The sequence below is a fragment of the Arachis hypogaea genome, chromosome 13, assembly GCF_003086295.3.
Source record: "Arachis hypogaea cultivar Tifrunner chromosome 13, arahy.Tifrunner.gnm2.J5K5, whole genome shotgun sequence".
Lineage (NCBI taxonomy): Eukaryota > Viridiplantae > Streptophyta > Magnoliopsida > Fabales > Fabaceae > Arachis > Arachis hypogaea.
The window spans coordinates 117,908,741-117,928,093 of NC_092048.1; positions in this window are offsets into that span (position 1 = coordinate 117,908,741).

Sequence of the window (19,353 nt, forward strand, 5' to 3'; positions counted from 1 at the left end):
AAGATAGAGATTGTGTATCAACTAAGTGTGGAAAAACTGTGGGAACTTGGGTTGACAGGAAAGTGCTAAATTGACAAATTATTTAGAATTTGGGTGCATGCTCATGTGAAACCAAAATAATTGAAATACCATGTGCATTGATATATGTTATGTTTATTTTTAAAAAAATCCCTATAATTAAATAATCAAATAAGGGGACAAAATTATCCCAGTATTAAGTTTAGTAAAAAAAATCAATGCACATGTAATAAAAATTAAAAATGATTTGGTACATGAGTGTGTGATACAAAAGTGAGAAATTTGGACAGTTAGGCATAATGTTAGAGTTATACAGAATATGTGTATGTTAGGTGAGATCTTAGACTAATCAAGGATTCAATTTATAGCTCACTTGGCCATACATATATACTCACCTTTGCCTTAACCCCATTACAAGTTTGAAAAGACCTCATGATGATTGCATGTGTACATTGAATAGTTGTTGATTGGTTAGATGAAGAACAAAGTTTTAGAAAGCATGACTAGAGAAGAGCAGAGTGATTAACCCCAAACACTGAGTGATTAGAGTGTATATACAAATCCAGTGAGGGTTCAATAGCTCATCTCCATATATCCATGTTTGATCATTACTTGTCTTGCAAGTTTGTGAACTCTTTTGATTAACTCAACTCAACTGTGAATGTGTTTTAATATGATTTAGCCCTTGGTTGTGCATATGTGATTCCTTGAAAAATTTGACTCAATTTAACCACATGTAAGCTTTATATATCTAGGTGGATTAGAATTGCATTATTCATTTAGGTAGCTTGCATTTAGATAGATTGCATTGCATAGATTCCACCATTCTACCTTCACTCTTTTTCAGTTTCTCTTGAATTTAGCATGAGGACATGCTAATGTTTAAGTGTGGGGAGGTTGATAAACCACTATTTTATGATTTATCTTGTGCTCAATTGAGTGGTTTTTATCAAGTCTTTACTCACTTATTCATATAATTTGCATGGTTTTACAATTCCTTCTTTATTCTGTGATATATGTGAGAACATGTTTCCTAGACCTTAAAAATGTTAATTTTAATTATCCTTTATTACCATTCGATGCTGTGATCTGTGTGTCAAGTATTTTCAGGCTTTATAGGGCAGGAATGGCTTAGAGGACATAAAGAAAACATGCAAAAGTGGAAGGAATGCGCGAAAATGAAGTTTTGAAGAAAATGGCAGCAACGCGCGCGCTTGAACGACGCGGACGCGTGCCTAGCGCAGAGCAGAAGCAACGCGTACGCATGACTGACGCATACGCGTGACAAGAAAAATCTCCAAATGACGCGCACACGTGACCTACGCGTACGCGTGACAGACGCCACGTGTAGAAAGTTGCAAAATTCGCCCCCAGCGATTTCTGGGCTCCTTTTCGGCCCAAATCCAAGCCCAGAAACACAGAATAGAGGCTGGAGAATGAGGGAATCAAAGGAGGGAGGAATCATTCATTCATTATTAACAATTTTAGGTTTTTAGATGTAGTTTTCTAGAGAGAGAGGTTCTCTCCTCTCTCTAGGTTTTAGGATTTAGGATTTCTCTTAGTTTTAGGTTAAGTTTACTTCTTCTCCATTCCAGGTTCAATCTTCCTTTAATTTAATTTCTCTTCTACTTTTATTTATTCTATTACTTTAGTTTGTTTATTTTCTCAATATTGATTTATGAACTCCATGTTAGATTTGATTTCTTTATTTAATACAATTTGAGATATTTTAGATTTAAGATTGCTTTTTTCAATTCATAATATTGATGCTTTTAATTTAATTTAGATTTCTCTTCTTTTGCTTTGGTTGAGTAATTGGTGACACTTGAGTTATCAAACTCCATTGTTGATTGATAATTAGAATTTGCTGGTTGATTTGGATCCCTCTAAAGCTAGTCTTTCCACAGGAGTTGACTATGACTTGAGGAATCCCATTGATTGGTCCACTTTACTTTCTTTTATTTAGTAAGGGTTAACTAAGTGGGAGCAATAAAAAATTCTCATCACAATTGATAAGGATAACTAGGATGGAATTTCCAGTTCTCATACCTTGCAATGGTTTTCATGATAATTAATTTACTTTCTTGCCAATTTATTTCCTTGTTCCCTATTTCAAAAACCCAAAAGATACTTTTCCATAACCAATAATAAATCATACTTCCCTACAATTCCTTGAGAGACGATCCGAGGTTTAAATACTTCAATTATCAATTTTATTAGGGGTTTGTTACTTGTGACAACCAAATTTTTGTATGAAAGGATTCTTTGTTGGTTTAGAAACTATACTTTCAACGAAAATTTATTTGTGAAATTCTTTACTAGCAAAAATCCGTTCGTCAGGGCTAACTATTCAACTATAAATCGAATCAGTCTCTTTTGATTTACTTATGACTACATTAATTCGATTGATGCTGATTCAATTTAGTACCTGGATATAGCTAAATCAAATGACACTGTTTCAATTTACAGAGAAATACCACTAGGGACATGCACGTAAAGTAATTTTATTTGGATGATACACATCATTTTTTCATGATATTAGTTTATATACGTGATTTGCTCGATTTAAAATGTAACGGAATGATATATATATATATATATATATATATATATATATATATATATATATATATATATATATATATATATATATATGATCGATCAATAAAAATACTCTAACACCACCTTTATCATATATTCCATACATAACACTAACTAGATATCATATTCATGGAATACGATTCACTTTCAAGATGTCTTGGTGGTGAAATGGTAGACACGCGAGACTCAAAATCTCGTGCTAAAGAGCGTGGAGGTTCGAGTCCTCTTCAAGGCATAATATTGAGATCTCTTATTGAATTGGAATAAGTTCAGCAGCGCATCACGAAATCTTGGTGATCTTCTCTATCTAATGAATGGGGAGTCTGTTTTGAAATTATCTGCCTTGCACCTCCCGAGATATGCTTCAACAAAAATCACATAGGGGTAGATTGATACAATAGAAACCTCTAGTAAAATGCTGTCCTTGGGAGGGGAACAACAGCTGGAAACGGCTGCTAATACCCCGTAGGCTGAGGAGTAAAAGGAGGAATCCGTCCGAGGAGGGGCTCGCGTCTGATTAGCTAGTTGGTGAGGCAATAGCTTGCCAAGGCGATGATCAGTAGCTGGTCCGAGAGGATGATCAACCACACTGGGACTGAGACACGGCCCAGACTCCTACGGGAGGCAGCAGTGAGCCTAAGACGATAAAAATTCATATAATCAGTTACTGTAGTGACAAAAAAAAAATTGTACCAAAAATTTATAATCTAAATTAATTTTGATAACTTGGATTCATATGGTTTTATAATACAAAAAATGTGCACATTTTATAATCGTTTTTTTCCCTAATTAGGGTAGGGATGACAAAAAAAAAGCCACAAAATTAGATATTCACAAAAATTATATGTGACAGAAATTTAATAAGTATCCAAAAAATTCTACGAGAATAGAAATGGGAATAGAGTTAGAATAGTAAGGATTAGAACTTTTAGCAGAAAGAACCGAGTGACCTTTGTCACTATCCTAATCCAATTGGTCACAGTTATAATCAATACAAACTGACCCGGCTATCATATTTGATTAGGATTTGTATTGATTTGGGCCTTACGCCGTTTTATTTGACATCAAGTCAAGTCTGACTCGAATGAACAGATCTCGATCCGGATTATAGGACTGAATCAATTTGTGTTTATCCTTATTCTGGGATTATCATTTATAGCTAAATACAAAAATATAAATAATTAATTAAAAAATTATTTGAAATCACAACACTGATTTTAAATGAAGAAAAATATTATTCTTAGATGAACATTGTGAAATTTAAATTGTTATAAATTCTTGGTAGTAGGATATATGAATTTTTTTTGTCTAATAAAACTCAGAGAAAATCCAATCGTAATAAAATCCAAGCCTCACTTAATGTTTTTCAGATACGGAACAAAGATCTAACATTGGAAAAAATTGTTATACCAAGCATTTGGAGTCTTATTTAGAGAGACTTAAACTCCTTCAAAAATAGTCAATAATACTTAAACATGTGTTAATAATAAAATAAAAAATTTTAAAATTAATAAAATTATAAGCACATTATATATAGAGTAAAGTATTATTTTTGTCCCCAACGTTTGGAGTAAGTCCCAAAGTTGTCCCTAATGTTTCAATCGTCCTATTTAAGTCCTAACGTTTCAAAACTGACTCAATGTTGTCCTACCATTAGAGATCCGTTAACAGAATTAACGGCGGGACAAAATTGAGACGATTTTGAAACGTTAGGGACTTAAATAAGACGAAAACGTTAGAGACAAAAATGATACATAGAAATAAATTTTAATTTTATCTTTCAATAATATTAATTTTTTACTATACATAGTATTCAATTATTTTTAATCACATATAAGTAAATTATACTTAATCATATTACTTTCATTTTAAATAAATTTATTTTTTTTATAATTTTACTCTTAAAGATTTTTAGTTATCATGAAATATTTATAAAATGACTAGTATATAAACTTGCAATATATATATATATATATATATATATATATATATATATATATATATAATAAAATATAAATTATTCCTTTTGTCTATAATGTATCAAAATTTTTTAAAATTATAAAAAAAATAAATTTATTTAAAATGAAAACAATGTGATTAAGTGTAATTTATTTAGATATAATTAAAAAATAATTGAATACTATGTACAGTAAAAAATTAATATTATTGAAAGATAAAATTAAATTAAAATTTATTTTTATGTATCGTTTTTGTCCCTAACGTTTTCGTGCTATTTAAGTCCCTAACGTTTCAAAATCGTCTCAATTTTGTCCCACCGTCAATTCTGTTAACAAATCCCTAATAGCAGGACAACATTGAGTCAATTTTGAAACGTTAGGGACTTAAATAGGACGATTGAAACGTTAGAGACAACTTTGGGACTTACCCCAAACGTTAGGGACAAAAACGATACTTTACTCTTATATATATATATAATGTATATATGAGGTAACGTCATATAACCGTTATTGTTAATAAATTAGTATTATATTATATATACTAGCGGCTCAACAGGCATTAACGTGCCTGTTCAGCCGCTTTTCTATTGTTTTTAAGAAATTAATTTTATTTTTTTGTTAATATATCATTCACTCTTTAAATTTATTAGATAAGTATTTTTTATTTTAATGTTGATGTGGCTTTATTTATATTATATTTATTAAAATTAAAATTACTATAAACCAAAATATAATTAAAAAATAATAATAATAACATTATTCTGATTCAAAAAGAGTATATATAAACCAAAATACATGTTAGTTATTTACAGAAGATAATTTTTACTTAAATGTCATGGATACTCATATTTGTCTTCTTCTTTTTTAAATGGTAGGCCAAAATATGAATCTAAATACGAAGAGGTCTTCATTTTTTTTATAAATAGTGAAAAAATAGAATAAACGAGAATGCTTACTTTTTTCGTTTTTAAATATCAAAATATAAAAATAATTAATAAATAAAATAGGGGAGTATAAAAATTGTGTATATGAAAAAAATCTTTCGTAATTCATCATATATATTCTTATCAATAACTTCTTTAGTTTTAAAAAAAGGCCAGATTTACTGACCATAAAAATAAATATATAAACCCTTCAAGATTATTCAATTAAAAATTATGTGTAACAAAATTAAAATAAAAATTTAAAAACATTATTTACAAATTAACTATTTTTAAACGTTATTAAGTTTAATTATTTATTTTTAATTAGTATTTAATTTAAAGCCGAAATAAAAATTTATATTCAAAACACTCTCTAACTTTATGCATAATTTCAATTGTTAAAAAATATTTTATTTTTTTATTTTATATTTAATTTTTTAAATTATCTTTAATTTTATTATTTTTTCAAAATTATTAATTTATATTTTTATTATATCCCTTGCTATATTAAACACTATTCTTTCTTGCTATTATTCTCTATATGATAAATACAATACTTTACATAATTAAATATCAAATCTAGTACTCTAAATAATGTATTATATAGAAAATTAGTATACTAATATTTTAAGAAACACTTGATAGATGTGATTTTCTTGCATGCATTATATACCAATTAAATAACTAAGTCAATATGCCAAATAAATAATATTGTAAAAGATAAAATTAATAAACTTTTTTTTAATATAATTTATTTATTTTAGTTTAATTTAAAAATATTTATATACTCAAATTTTAAATACAATATTCTAAGTAATCAAGTATTTTAGAAAATAAAAAAAAATTATCCCATTAAAAGTAATTTAAAAAGAAAAATGTTTAAAAAATATTTATAAAATTTTTTCATCCCATCGTTGACAGATAGTTAAATACAAACATATAAAAAATATAAATAAAATGTACATGTTAAATATAAAGAAACTATTTTTTTGTCAAATCAAATTAATGAGAGAAAAAGACATAACGCTATTTATCTACGTGAAAAATTGGTAACAAATTAAAAAAATAAAAAATAGATTAAAAATATAGATTGAGTAAGTAAATTGAAAAAAAAATTTGTAACCGCAGTGGAGGAAGACAAAGGAGGAGGATGGAGACAATTCAATTGAAAATGTTAAGGAAAGGAGAAGAAAAACATCAAAAGAATTATAAAAATGATAATTTTTTTTAAGAAACTACAACAAAAACTCTAATAAAATAATTAGAGTGAAACTACAGAGTACATTGTACTCAGAACAAAACGGTACAAACTAAAACTAAGATAAAACTAAATAAAATATAATTTAAATGAATATCACAAAATATAATAAAATTTACCAAAAATTACTTATCACTACTATTGATGATAATTGAACACTTCTTTTGTCATAAATTATTCTTTTGTTCTTTTCGTACATGCTTCTAAAATCAACATTTATCATAGTTATAGTCTATTTTAGGAAGTTGTCTAAAGAGTTATTCAAAAGGTAAAAATATTAGAGTTGAGTAAGAGAAGTAAAGAAAATTAAAGAAATGATAAAAAAAAATAGATTATTTAAGTGGAGGATTGAGAAAGAAGTTATGTCTGAATTTTTTTTGATAACTGTAAAGTTAGTTTTGGATTATGTTGGCACTTAGCAGGGTTAAAATAGGAAAGAAAATTGGACACCAAACTTGAGGTATTCGCATTATATATTGTTATAGATTATATATTGTTATAGATTATATTACCTTGTTCTCCTGTCTCGTTTTTTCCTTCTCTTTTCATTTTCTCTTCACCCGACCGTCCGTAATTAATTATTATTAAGTATTATTATCGCAAGTTCGCAACTTTTAATCTTGTCTATCACTTTGATTTATAACTATCTATTCTGTTAACTTTTATGAGTTGTTGTTGAAGTTTCACTAATAAAAAGTAAGACATAAAGCATTTAAATTTTTTACCCAAATTATCAAATTAACTTTTAGAATGTATAAATTATAAAATTTATAAATTTAAATTAAATAAAATATTAAACAAATTTATTATGTTGTTATTATGCATAAAAAAATTAAAATAAAAATTTAGAAACATTATTTACAAATTAACTATTTATAAATGTTATTAAGTTTAATTATTTATTTTTAATAGTATTTAATTTGAAGTCGAAATAAAAATTTATATTCAAAGGACTCTTTATCTTCATGTATAATTTCAATTGATAAAAAATATTTTATTTTTTTTAATTTTATATTTAATTTTTTTAATTTTTTTTGATTTCATTATTTTTCAAAATTATTAATTTATAACTTTTATTATATCCCCTTACTATATCAAACATTATTTTTTCTCTTGTTATTATTATACTCTATACACATACCTGTCATTGTCTAGTCGCCATTATTATATTATTTTGTTCTTTCTAGTTTTTTTCTTCTCCTTTCACCTTCTCTTCACCTACTGTAATTAATTATCACTAAGTATTTATATGTTACATCTTTTATACGTTAATCAAATAACCAGTGACATATGCCAAACAAATGATATTATAGAAATTAAAATAAATTATATTTTTGTAATATAATTTATTTATTTTAGTTTAATTTAAAAATAAATATTCATGTAGTCAAATTTTAAATATAATATTCTGTATAATTAATAATTTAAAAATTAAAAAAATAATATTATCCCATATGAAGTAATTTAAAAAAAAATTAATTTAACAAAATATTAAATTTTTTTAATTCATCATTGATAGGACAGACATATTTAAAAAAATAAAGAATACATGTGAGATGAAAAAAAAATAGTTCTTCCTTGCTAAGAAAAAAAGATAGAACACTACCTTTGTATGTGAAATATTGGAGACAAATTAAAAAGGTAAAAGAATTATGAAAATATTAATTGGGTAAGTAAATTAAAGAGAAAAAAAATATAGGTGAAAGTTATACGTGAATGTAGTAACTGCAGTAAAACTAAATGAAATTTGTAACGATGGATGTGATAAAATCGATGGTGTTAAAGGTAAAAAAATAATAGTAGCAAGAAAAATATAACAAAGTGTATTAAGAGGTAAAAAAAGAAACAGTAGAATAGATGAAATTATAAAAAAAAATATATTTTTTTATGATTACAAACAAAATTCTAATAGAATAATTAGAGTGAGGCTAAATTGCTGAACATATTCAAAACAACACTATACAAAGTACAAACAAAGACTAACATAAAATTAAACAAAATATAATTTAAATGAATATCTCAGAATATAATAAGGTCTATAAAAAAACTATTTATCATTACTCGTTAAATACTTGTTAGTTTCTAATTATTATTTTTTTTCATTTCATATATGGCCACAAAAAAATAAAAAAAATAAAAAAAAGAGAGATTGTGACAGTAAAGAATTGAATAGAAGTTATGCGTGAATTTTTGTAACTGTTAGTGAAATATGATAGAAAAATAAGTAACTGTAAAATATTTTTGAATTATGTTAGTAGGGTTAAAATAGGAAATAGAAAATTGGACACCAAACCCCATGTTTTGGCATTATATATTGTTATAGATATTAGTTACATATACTTTTATTCTCACAATTTTTTTATAATTTTCTTTAATCTTCTCTCAAATTTCTGAAACTAAAGTTCTACTGATATTTTTTTTTCGAAAAATGGATCCAAACCAATTCAACTATTTTTTCAATTACTTACAATTTTTTTTTCAAAATCCAAATACTCAACAACGTCAACCTTCAAACTCTCAAATTTCAAATAAAAACTTCACACTATCAAATATATTTTAAAATTCAAATCCACAAAATTTTTCTAATTTTAATTTTTAAGTTTCTTATAATAATCAATTTCCTATGTTCTAACTACAGCAAGAGGAAGTGGCTATGTATTCGGCCTCAGATGTGGACAAGGCAACAATGGCTTGTTTTTTGCTGGACCATACATTGAGTGACTGTCCAAGAAAGCAACAAATCCTAGAAGTGCTTCTTCGATCAACTCGATCACCGTCAAAATTTGCATCGCGATAACCCACTATACAATACTCATTAGATTTAGGATACCAAAGGCAAAAATTAGAAGTGCCATGTATATATCTAATGATTCTTTTGACGACTGAAAGATGAGATTCTTTTGGGTATGATTTGAATCTAGAACAAACTCCAACACTTTGAACTATGTCTGGTATAGAGGATGAGAGATACATGAGAGATCCGATCATTTCTTTATACCTTGTTTCATCCACATATTTGTCATTTTAATTCTTTTTAAGTTTAGAGTTTGGATGCATTGGTGTGCTCATTAGTTTGAAATTTTCTAAACCAAATTTCTTAACCAACTATTTGACATATTTACCTTAATGCACAAAAATATCACTAGGAGTTTGCTTGATTTGGAGTCCAAGAAAGAATGTGAGTTCTCCCATCATTTATATCAAACCCACTAGTCTTTAAATTTTCAAAATCAGCACACAAGACTTCATTAGCCGAGTCAAACACAATATCATCTACATAAACTTGAACTAGATGAAATGATCATTAGATTCTTTGATAAAAAGAGTTATATCTGTGGTACCTCTTTGAAAACTATTTTTCAATAAGAAAGTGATAAGTCTCTCATAACAAGCTCTAGGAGCTTGTCACAAACCATAAAGAGCTTTTGAAAGTTTAAAAATATGGTTTGAAAAATTTTTGTTTTCAAAATCGGGAAGTTGAGTCACGTATATCTCTTATTACTTCCATTCTCGCAATTGGAGCAAAAGACTTATCAAAGTCAATACTCTCTTCTTGATCATACCCTTCAAAAATGCATACAATGGGTATCGAACCCATGCCTCCTTACTAGGCTTCAATAAGGAATGCCACCAAACAGGTGCTTTCATTTATAAATTTATGTGCTAATTATTCTATATATTATATACATACACAACTGAATTATTTTATATTTATTTAATTTAATTTTAGTTTTATACTCAATTTTTTTAATTATTTAAAATTTATAGAATTATTAAAATAAGTATAAAATATTTTAATATTTATTTTAAATTTTTTAGAGTATTGAGCTAGTAGGTCTTCGAAAATTTTGACTTAGGACTAATTAGTAGGGACATATAAGCATTACCACTAAATTTCACATGATAAATTAATGGAGGAACATAATGTGTTCATCATTTACTATCTTAAAAGACCAAATTGGTATTTTTTTTCAAGGGCTAATTAATATGAAGTCGAAAATTTTAAGGACCTAATTGTCACTTTATTCAATTTTTTACTATTTTTTATTTTTTATTTACGTACGACCGGTTCTATCGGTTCAACAAGTGACCCACTGGTTGAACCAGTGGCTTAGTGACCCAGTAACCTAACCGGTTCGATCACCGGTTCGGTTTTGACAACTATGATCTGTAGAATCAGAGTTAGAGACTTCTTGCAAGAATTCTCATTTGTCTTGAACTTGGGTTCCACTTAAATTTTGTTCAGCTGGATTTCCTACATCATTGTCTTCTACAATACTTAAAATTGAGTTAGATTTACAGAAAATAACATATATGGTCTCTTCAATGATCCTATGTTCTTTAAGGTATACTCTATAAGCCTTGCTAGTGGTTAAGTATCCTACAAAGGTACATTCATATGACTTTGGATAAAATTTTTTACAATTGTCTTTTGTGTTCAAAACAAAATATTTACATCTAAAGACATGAAATTACTTAAGATTAGAAGATTTCTTTCCATAGCTCATATGGTGTCTTCTTTAAAAACTTTCAGATAATAGTTCTATTCAAAATATAGCAAGCTGTATTTACAACTTCAGATGAAAGAAATTGGGTATATCACTTTCACAAAGCATGGCTCTAACCATTTCTTGAAAGTTTCTATTTCTCCTTTTAACAATCCCATTTTGTTGAGATGTCCTAGGACAAGAGAAGTTGTGTGATATACCAAATTCATCACAAAATAATTCAAAGTCTTGATTTTCAAATTCTTTTCCGTTATTACTTTTTATGGAAGCAATTTTCAAATCCTTTTCATTTTGAATCTTTTTGCATAAAATAGTGAAAGATGAAAAACCATCATTCTTATGAGTTAGGAAGAGAACCCAACCAAATCTAGTATAGTCATCAACCACAACTAAGCCACAATGTTTACCTCCTAAGTTTTAGATTCTAGTAGGACCAATAAGATTAATATGAAGCAATTCCAATAGTCTTTTAGTTGAAATATCTTCTTTGGGTTTAAAATAGCTTTTAGTTTGTTTACCCATTTGACAAGTATCATAAGTGATGCCTTTGTCGAATTGAATTTTAGGAAGACCTCTAACTAAGTCCTTTTTGACAAGCTTAGAAATTTGAAATATACTAGCATGTCCCAATCTCTTGTGCCATAACTATTTTTTGAAATCAATGGATGTAAAACACACTACATTTTGTTCTTTTAGTTCCTTCAAAGTAAGACCATACACATTATTACATCTTCTTGTAATAAACAAAATATCACCTAATTTTTTATCAACAACTAAGCATTCTAACTTTTTAAAAGTAACCCAATATCCCAAATTATATAGTTGACTAATGCTTAGAAGGTTGTGCTTTAATCCATCAATAAAAAATACATTGTCTATGAATGTGGAAAAATTCTTACCAACTTTACCTGCGACTATTATCTTTCTTTTTTCATCATCCCCGAAAGTCACGAAACCTCTATCGTACTTGTTGAGTTTGATGAAGAATGTTGACTTTCCGATAATGTGTGTTGAGCATTCACTATCCAAGTACCACATGTCCTTCATCTTCTTGAATGCAAGGCAAATTTGTACAACACTTTAGGTGATCTTAGATATCCAAATCATTTTGAATCCTTTGATGTTAAACCATCATGGCTGCCCAAAAGCATTGAAATCTTTAACAACTTTGTACACTTTACTTCAAACTTTTCTTTTAAAAATGAAATATTGATGAGATGATTCTCCATATTTCTTGCATGTTTGACAATGATTCTTCTTTGTTGATTTTTTAAAATGATGTGAGGTTTGAAATATTTTACTTTTGGAGGTTGAGGCTTCATTTTCAACACTTGGTTTTACAAAAATAGTTTCATGTTTATCAAAATAACCCAATCCAGATTTTTCAAACAATGGTCTTTGACTAGCTAGTAATTTGTCTAAGTTACTGAAACTTTGAGAAAATTTAGCTATGTCTTGATTTAAATCTTTAATAATTTTATGAAACCTTTCATTTTCATCAATTCGGTCCATTAAATCAATAACCGAATATTTTCCTTTAAGTTTTTCATTTTTAGTTTTGAGCCGCTTATTTTTCTCAAGTAAATCAATAGTATTTTCGGCCTCACTCAATTTTTTTTAAGGTATGCATTTTCACCTTTTAAAGAATCATTTTCAGCTTTAATTTCATAGCATCTATTAAAAATTTTTCTCACATGTCCAGTTAAATCATCAATCATTTGATAGAGTTCTTCATTAGTTAAAACAGAAAAATCATTTACCTCTTCTGCTTTCTCATGATCAGCCATAAAGAAAACATGAGCTTCATGTTTAAATTCTTCTCTTCCTCTGAATCATTTTTTAAGTCTTCCCATGAAGCCATAAGAACTTTTTTCTTGTCCTTCCTTGTCTTGTCTTCTTTCTTGAACTTGGGACAGTCATACTTGTAGTGTTTGACCTTCTTACAGTGATGACAGATAATTTTGCTGAGGTCTCTTTTGTGTTCCTTCAAACTTGAACTTTTACTCCTTTCTTTGTTCCTCATGAGCCTCCTTATAGCCTCCTAGCAAAAAATACAATTTTGTTATCTGTTAAACTGTCATCGGAATCATCTTCCAATGACTCAATAGTAGATTTCAAAGCCACTCCTTTCTTTTAATGTCACGGTTCATGTGGATGGTTTCATAAGAAATGAATTTTTCTCTCAACTCATCATAAGACATCTGTTTCAGGTTACCACTCTCAGCAATGACAATTGCTTTTGCTTTTCACTTTTTGGTAAGGCTTTTCAGTATTTTCCTCACTAGCACTTGTTTGGTGCAAGTCATCTCCAAAGCTTCCAAGCTATTGATGATGACCGAGAATCTCTTGAACATTTTATCTATGGTTTCTCCTTCCTTCATAGCAAACATCTCATATTCTTTTCTCAGCATGTCGATCATTGTTTCCTTCACTTGTTTAGTGCCCTCATGAGTGACTTGGAGTTTATCCCAAATCTCTTTTGCTGTTTTATACCTTGATATCATCCAGTACTCCTCAAAAATAATTGAGCATTGCATCATATTGATTGCTTTAGCGTTCAGCTCCACCTTTTTCTTGTCTTCATTATTCCATTCAGCTTTTTCTTTGGATGTCATAACTTCTTTTGCACTTGTTTGGTAGGAACTTGTGGACCGTTCATGATGATCTTCTAGATATTATAGTTAATAGATTGGACAAATATCGACATTCTTTCCTTCCAATAGTTGTAGTTCTTACCATTGAAGAAAGGAGGTCTGTTGTTGGACTGACCTTCAGTAAGTGTGTAAGCCACGACATTCGAACCATGTTGTTGGCCATCAGATTTTTTCTCCAAGCAGTGAAGCTTGATTTCTTTCAGACCAAGCTCTGATACCAATTGAAGGTTTGTAAATGGCCAAAAAAAGGGGGTTAAATCTATAACCTCTTTTTTAGACTTCTTTTGCTTTTGCTTCTAACTAGAATGGAAAGTTAGTTACTGTTAATCATGTCAAGTTGAGATTTTAAGAAACAATTTTTTTTTTGTCTCTTCACGATGTAATTAGGAACAGAGCAACTTTTTTGGATAGCTGTGACTTTCGAGAAATAAACAATGCAGGAGATATTTTTATTTTGTCTCATATAAGAGTGAAATAATAGAAGAATAGAGACGAGAGAATCACACATCCATGTATCTAGATTTAGTCACCATGTGCAATGTGACCTACATCCCGTCTCCTCCACAACAGTGGTAAAATTATCACTATCTTTCACAATTATTACAAATACCAATTTTTCTAAGATTCAACCCAATCTTATCTGGGACAAACCCAGCTTCTACCCAAGCTAGATTTGGTTAGGTTCACTCCTTAGACTTTTAACCACTAAGTGCTCATGCAACTTAGTAAGAGAATCCCCTCAAGATCATGTGTACAAAACAGAAAAATATACAAAAGAGTTTAGCATAATTTTCTGGCTTTTCTGGATAACTCTCTTTGCCTTTTTTTCTCAGTGGCTTTTACTGATACCTCACTTAATGCCTTTTTCATTGAAAAAGAAACAAAGAAAGATGAACACTGAAGAACAGAAAATTTAATGTAAACTCATGAAGGAGAAGAAGGGATAGCTTGTAAGCTATGAAGATCCAAACTTATGTGTTCACTCCTTACTTCAATTTCTGGCCATTTATCCCTTTAATAGAGGAGTAAAGCTTCCAAAACTTGAACTTGACTTGAATAGCTTTGACTTCTTCTTTCCCAAATAACATAGCAACAACATAGAGAAGAGATTGGACAACAACATTGATTAAAGTTAACATGCTTTCTTACCTTGTTACTTCTCTTTCTTCCTTTTTCAAATTTCTTCAAGGATTTGAGCCATTTATCAATACTTTGGCTCTAAATTTTATTCTTGACCCTTGATTTGTAGAAGAGCTTCATAACCTCCATTTTCTTCAAGTTTTTCGTTTTGAGCAGGTAGGAGGAAGCATCTTCAACAAGCAAAAATGAAGCACAAAGATGGAAAAATTTCCTGAAACCTTTGGATTTGATATTTACTTTTGTGCCTTAGCCTCTGACTTTCTTCTTCTTTCTCTTTTGTTTCTTGATTTTAGTAATCACCTTTTTTCTCTTGATTTGAACCCTAATCAGGCTTTCTTTTTCTTGCTTACTGTTTTAAACTAATTCACGTGGGTTTTGATGAGAGAAAAGAGAGAGAATGAGTTCGGTCACTTTGGCTTTGGTTCAGAGGAAAATGAGTTGCTTTTTTCCATCTAGGTTAGTGATTAGCAACTATTCCTTAGTTCATTAGTAAGTGAATGAGCTGAATACTATGCTTATGGCCTTGGAGTATCATTGGGCCTTACTTGATGCTCTTTCTTTTGAATTTTGTCTGCACACTAGCCAAACAAATTATTCTCACTACTTTGGATTTTTTGGCCCAATGTTATAATGTTTGATCATCATCGAATTATTGTTATTTCTTTAAACTCAACAAAATATTTACAATCACAGACTCCACTTCAAAGATATTTTCTCACTGCAGAAGAATACTAAATATTATATTTCAACAAATGGCTAGAATATTTGATGATATATTTAATGAGGCATTGTATGAAAAAAGAAGAAGGCAAGATAACATACTCGTGGATAATTGGATCGATGAATGTTTGTTCATGATTCAAAAGAAGAAGATATTAAGAGAAGCTCTTTTCCAACTCCTCGTAGATGGATCAACAGAGATTGAGAAGCAGGACATAATCGTCTTTTCAAAGATTTTGCAGATGAGCCGGTGTATAATGCTGATATTTTTCGACGGAGGTTTCGAATGAGAAGACACAAGTTTTTTTGGATAGTAGATGCCCTTTAAAATATCTATCCATATTTTCAACAGGGGATTGATGCAACTGGGAGAAGAGGCTTGTCAGCACTGTAAAAATGTACTACTGTGATATGAATGTTAGCATATGGCGTAGTAGCTGATGCTGTTGATGATTATGTGCACATAGGCGAGAGCACCACAATTGAATGCTTGGAAAAATATTTTGTAGGTATCATTTCAGTGTTCGAGAATGAATACTTGCGAAAATAAAATTCAATTGATGTACGTCGCCTGTTACAAATGGTGGAGAGTCGTGGTTTTTCTAGCATGTTGGGTAGTATCGACTGCATGCATTGGCAATGCAAAAATTATCCAAAGGTGTAAAAAGTTATGCATATGAGTGATTATCATGGGGTTGCAACTATAGTACTTGAGGTTGTAGCATCTTGAGATCTTTGGGTATGACATGCATTCTTTGGAGTTTCTTGTTCAAATAACGATATCAACATGTTAGATCGTTCACCAGTGTTTGATGATATTCTAAATGAACGTGCTCTGGAGGTAAATTACACTATCAATGATAATATTATACTATGAAATACTATTTAGTAGATGGTATTCATCTTAAATGAGTCATATTTGTCAAATCAATATCAAAGGCACAAAGGGAGAAACACAAGTTATTTGTACAATACCAAGAAGGGTAAATAAAAGACATGGAGCGAGTATTTAAAATGCTACAAGTACACTTTGCAATTAGACATGGTCTAGCACACTTTTGAAAAAAAGAATAAGTTTGCAAACATAATGAGCATTTGTATTATATTGCATAATATAATTATTGATGATGAAAGAGATACTTATGCAGGAAATTTTGCTCAAGACCTAGAGTACGACAATGTCAAAAATGGCTTATTACAACCTCAGTTGGGAGAGGAAGATTTTGCATCATACCATCAATTTCTCCAAAGAAATGCCCAACTTCGGAGTAGGCAACACCATCGACAACTGAAGGAGGACTTAATTGAACACATATGACAATTTCACAATATTAGAGTTTAACTATGTTTTTCTTTATATTAAGTAATTTTGCAAATTAGTTTAAGTTTGAATTATATATTGTGTATTATTGTTATTTATGAAGTTATTAATTTTTTTCGAATATTAATATTTTTATAATAGTAAATTATTTCTTAATTTATAAATTTTAATAATATCATTGTAAAAATATTGGTAACTACTTAATTTTAATTATTTTAATTAATTAATTAAGTGAGACCATAATATAAACTAAATTTAGTTTCTCCTAATGGAAAAGAGAGAGATACTTTGAGTTTTTATTAATTATTTATAACGTAAAAATTAATATGGAGTTACTTTTTATGACAAGTAGACCATAATTAAGGATTGAAAAAAAATATCAAAGAACATAATCTGAGTCCAAATAATAGTGCCCAAACCAACTAAGCAAAAAAAGAAAAAGCTCAATTTCCTTAATTCAAAAGAATTTTAATCATTAGAAAAGTTTTCTTCATTATCAACTTTAATTATATGGCGTAACATTACTATTGTGCTGCAAAAAGTTCTCTCTTTGGTCCACTTCTGCTACACGTCATGATGTCATCTTGATGGAGCAGTAGCCATTGTCTCCTGCCAAGGGCATGCTTCATTTGTTGGTCCTCTTTCAGAGACATGTGTTATTTGTTGGTTTTATTAGTAAATTTTTATATGTGTATATAAAAGTTAATACTCAAAATTTCCCTTGAAATTTAAATTCAAACTCAAATTGGCCTTCTAAATTTTTGTTGACTGATAAATCACTATTTTATGGTTTATCTTGTGCTCAATTGAGTGGATTTTATCAACTCTTTACCCACTTATTCATGCTATTTGCATGGTTTTACATTTGCCTTCCTAATTATGTACTTTGATTGAAAACATGCTTCTTTGGCCTTAAATTCCCTATGATTAATCCTCTCTTATTACCATTAGATGCCTTGATATGTGTGTTAAGTATTTTCAAGAGATTACAGGGCAGGAATGGCTTGGAGGATGGAAAGGAAGCATGCAAAAATGGAAGGAATACAAGAAGTTGAAGAAATTGCTAAGCTGTCCAGCCTGACCTCTTCGCACTCAAACAGCTATAACTTTATCTACAGAGGTCCAAATGATGCGGTTCTAGTTGTGTTGGAAAGTTAACGTCCGGGGCTTCGATTTGATATATAATATGTCATAGTTGCTCTGACGCTAGACGACGCGACCGCGTGCTCTATGCGGCCGCGTTGCAGTGACAAAAATCAGCGTATTTGAATTCTTCTCCAGCGAATTCTGGGCTGTTTCTGACCCAGTTCTCGGCCCAGAAAATACGGATTAGAGGCTATAAAGTGAAGGAATGCATCCATTCATAATCATGCTCTCATATTCACAATTTTAGGAGTAGATGTAGTTTTTAGAGAGAGAGGTCCTCTCCTCTCTCTTAGGATTAGGATTTAGGATTTCTTTTAGTTTTAGGAGTGGCTCTCAATCCCAGGTTCTTTGTTTTTATTTATTTTCCCAATTCAATTTATGAACATCTATGCCAGATTTAATTTCTTTTGTTAATACAATTTGAGGTATTTTCAAATTTAAATTTGCTTTGCTTTATTTATATTGATGCTTTTTAATCTAGATATTTTCTTCCTTTTGGCTTTGGTTAAGTAATTGGTAACGCTTGAGCTGTCAATAAAGCAGTGATTGAAATTGGAAGTTGCTCCAATAACTCTAGTCTTTCCACAGGAATTGACTAGGACCTGAGGATTAAGCTAATTAATCCACTTGATCTACCTTCATAGTTAGAGGTTAACAAAGTGAGATTACAATCCAAATTTCATCACAACTGATAAGGATAGGACCTCCAGTTTTGATACCTTGCCAAGAGTTTATTTTATTATTATTATTTTATTTTTCTTATCATTCAACATACTGCTTCCCTACTTTCTAAAACCCCTACCTTACAAGACTCATAACCAATAATAAGAACATACCTCCCTGCAATTCCTTGAGTAGACGACCCGAGGTTTGAATACTCGGTTATCAATTTCAAAGGGGTTTGTTACTTGTGACAACCAAAACGTTTGTATGAAAAGACTTTTGAAGGTTTAGAAACTATACTTGCAACGAGGATTTATCCGCAAATTTCTAGACCACGCAAAAGTTCTCTCATCAAAATGGCGCCGTTGCCGGGGACTTGCAAACGTGTGCCTTATTATTGGTTATTGTAAATATTTAAATTTTTTTTTTCAGATTTTTATTTT